Here is a 4,187-nt window from a genome sequence, read left to right on the forward strand (position 1 = left end):
TCTACCAAATTCTAGGAGCTTGTAGGGATGGTACACAAAGCATAGTTGTAGAAACTACCAGTGGTCGACCGCCATCGTTGGGATTTTCGTAACATACGTAAATGGAGCAAGAGAGTGTAAACCACGTAAATGGAACAACCTAGTGTAAACCATGTCGATCTACGTAGCCAAAGTGGAGGCTTATCATCAACTCTTCATCATTGTAGTCGTTACAAAAGGAACCCATTAATACCAGTTAAGAAAATACTCGTTTCACGTTTGGGGGTCCAGCATGCCTTCGCATGCTATCCTTCCGTACGGTCATTGTCTTCTAGGTGACCACGGGGGCTGTTCTCTCCATTCCCTGCGGCCAATCTAGTTTCGTTTCAGCGCTGAAGGCTCCCCTCGAGTACGTTCATGGATAAGGTCGTTTTGTTGCTGCATCCCATATGTTCATGCTTTTCCGTGGCACTCGGCCGTTCGTAGCATATGGGGTCACCAAGGTGCTCGTATCGAGCTCGACGGTAAGTGTTCGGGAGGATCACGTATGGAGAGCGACGTATGATTGTGTAAATTTCTCACGTATATTGATTCTCCGTGACCTAAAGCACGTATTTGCTTGGCATCTGCAACTAGATATCGCAGAGTCTCGTCGCTAGTGCTGCGTCATGCTCTACATGTTCTAGAGCTCCGAAGTTTGCCATGCAACTCAAAATAGCATGCTATCTATTGAACCTTGGAGCTTATGAGGCTGCATCGTTTTTGTCTTGCGTATTCCCTTCCTTAGCCAATAAGCGAGGGTTTTTTCTCTCTCTCGAACAGGGCCCGAGCTCGTATGCTCTCTAGTTGAGACGTGAAGACCCGTCCGACGCGAGGGTGAACCGACTAAGGTTATGCTCAATCGTAGACTGACCATCTATCCGTGATAACTACAACCTGGAAGCACAACAGGAGCTCGTTCTCTAGGGTCTGTGTCTCTCCTACACACTCACTATGAAGCGAGGTGCATAGAGAGTAGCCCCCGCTCCTAATAGTTACCTCCCAAGCGGGACTCAGGGACCGCACAGTATTTCCTACGTTAAGCGACACGGAGGTGAAGATGGGAGCCTCCCTGAACTCGGTCGAGTTCTTAGCTTCTCTACGACGGGGAGCGTGAGGGCAATGGAGATCTTCTACTGTACAATACAAAGAGCTCGGTGCCCCAATGCATGCACCCGTTAGCTCGTCCAGGGCGGGAATCAGAGAGCTGTGTAGTGCTATTTCGTGGCTCGGTGGGAGATGGGGAGTGAACTTGTGCCACTCACCTGGGTGCCTTCCATCGGTGAAGGTGGTGCTGGAGGAGTGCTTATCGAGGGGCTTTCATTTTTGTCAGGGTTGGGCCATCACGCCAAGCTGCTCCGCTTTCTCTCCAAGGGATTTGTTGTAAGTGCCTCTTTGTCTTTTCTGGCGTTGGGCTCAATGCCCTTTGGATTCTCTCTGGAGTTTGGTCTTCGAATGGCTATTGTGAAGGTGGGGAGGCGGGAAGGGAGTCAAGCGTGTGCCAGGGTCCCTGAGTATAAAGACCCCATCACATATCATTCATGTCGCTAGATTTGGGGGACTCCTTTAATATCTACGAAGTTCGTGGGGGGTTGGGTGGTCTAGGTGGTAGAGGGATCAATCGTGGAGGGTCTAGGCCTCTCCATTGCCTAGTTCATTTTCCTTTATACCACTAAATTCCTTCCTCTTTTTTCATTCCTCCTTTTTGCTAGTCCTTGAACCTTCTATGTGAATTGCCTCATAGGCTCGATATGCTTATCGAAAATCATGGTCCGTTATTGTAATTCCGGCTCTTGAGTGGAGTTTATCAAGGGTTTGTAAATGTCTTCAACTCTCCTGTTGGGCCTCCTCATTCAATGTGGGTGCACCATTTGTGGTCTCTTTTCATTGTATGCATATGCTTCCAGGGGTGTATATTTAGTTTAATTGTAACTCAAGTATGTAAGCCTACCCCTGTAGGTGTGGTGTGTATATCATCCGCTCTCAATCGGGGTATTGTGTACTCTAGTTTGCCAGGGGTCCAACTCATGGGGCCTCCTAGTTGTTCTTCTCATTCCTAATTCAGGAGCAAGGGGAAGAAGGTATGTGTGTGTGTGCATACATGCATTTCACCTCCAAATGAAGTGTGTACATGCATGCACATACCTTGTTAATAATACATGCATTTTATGTCTAGCATTTTTTTTTAATGTATTGTCTCATATATGTCAATATTTTGACATGCGGCATTAAAGTGCAACCATGTGCTCAGAGGCCTCAACCTTGAGTCACCTAGCCACTCCATTGACCTCCATATCTCAAAATGGATCTTGGGTATTTGAGGTCCTCTCCATCAAGGTGCCTTATACCTTGATATTTGGGCACCCATTTAGCTTATGGGATTATACCCTTGACACATTTGTCATGTGTCATCTCTAGGCAAGATTCTATTTTGCCCTCTCCTAGTCTCCCACTCATTCATTCATGATTGCACATTTCACAGCCCCCCTCAATCATGAGTTGTTTTCTAACTGCCATCGAGTTCTTCCTCACGTGCTTTCTTTGCAATCCATGAGTTCAATTTGTCATTAGGCTTGAACGCTTTGACTTCATTGTCCATCAGCTTTTTACTTGTGTGAACCTTTCAATGCACGTTTGTACTTTTTATCTAGCACTGATCATTTTAGCATGGACACTCTTTTTCTTGGAGGATGTTTTTGACACTTTATCATGTGATTCAATCTTAGAAGGCAAGGCGTTTGAAGGGCCTTATTTTTCCTTGATTTATGCTACCAATTTATCTACCACAAGCTAATTTGTCCATGTGTATACTCCTTGTCTAGCCTCCCTGTGCTCTTTTTGCTAGTTGCCCTGGGCTGTTCTACTAGCTTGTTCTTGTAATGCCACATGTTCCCCTCCCATAGTTTCTCCTTGACTGTATTATCACACATCATCGCTACCATCAGTTTGCCAACTATGCATACTATGTGGCCTCTCTCTTATAGTAGATGCCACTATTGGCCTGCAGCAGACTTCTCAAAGTTTATTTTTGTCCCGAATGCCAACCGATTGGCTTGTGGTCTTCTTCCAATGATTGGTGGGTAAGCTTTTGACGAGCCCTCTATAGACTATATTCTTACACCATTCCATGTCACATTCTTTGTCACAACATGGCACATATCTACATACTACATTCTTATGCTGTTCTCTATCATAGCATGGCACCTGTCATAATGCTATTGGCTACTAACTTATGCTATGCCAAATCACAGTAGTTGGTTTCCTTGCACCATGTCTTCATACTATTTTGCACAGCCTCTGTCGTGCTAGAGTTTTCTTTTCTACAACTCTTTGCTGGCATTGTTGTTCGTGCACCAATTCAACTGCTTTGAGCTCTTGTTTCAGCTTGTACCTTCAACTTGCCATGTCCGCTACTTTGTCTTTAACTTGGTCGATTTTGCCATGTGGTAACTTGCCATTGTTTTATGGAAGAAGTTCCTTATTTGGAATATATCTCATTAGGGTTAGCCTTGTTGTCTAGCGTACTCCTTAAAGGCATTTGCACCTCCACATAGCACTAATCAGATTTTCCTAGAGCTCTAATATCATGTCCATATTTTGACATGTGGCATTAAGGTGGAGTTGTGTGCCCAGGGGCCCTGACCCTTAGTCGCATAGATACTCCATGGACGTCCATCCCTCAAAATGGATCCAGGGTATTGAAGATCCTCTTCATTAAGGCTTCTTATATCTTGATATTTCGGCACCCATTTTGCTTATGGGATTATGCCCTTGACACATTTGCCACATGTCACCTCTAGGTGAATTTATGTTTACCCCTCTCCTATTATTCCACTCGGGCACTCATGATTGCATATTTCAACAATATAATGGTATATTAAGTATACATAAATATCTAAGTAACAAAGCATATACATATAAACTATGTTTATATAAATTAGCATTATGGAGGTACCGCACAAGGAAGATAACATTGCATATAGATAAATGATCCATTATGTCAATGTAACATGGATGTGATATTTTCAAATGAGCATTCCATTACCTTTAGGTAAAGAATTAGCCATACATCGACTTGAGATAATGTTGCTATCAACATAGTAGCCTAGAATAGCCACTTGATTCTTTAGTTCTGTACCTTACTGTTTTACTCTCTTGTAACAATGTTC

Source organism: Dipteris shenzhenensis, chromosome 12 (assembly GCF_047967505.1).
Source record: "Dipteris shenzhenensis isolate YYH24624 ecotype China chromosome 12, Dip_SZ_1.0, whole genome shotgun sequence".
Classification (NCBI taxonomy): Eukaryota; Viridiplantae; Streptophyta; class Polypodiopsida; order Gleicheniales; family Dipteridaceae; genus Dipteris; species Dipteris shenzhenensis.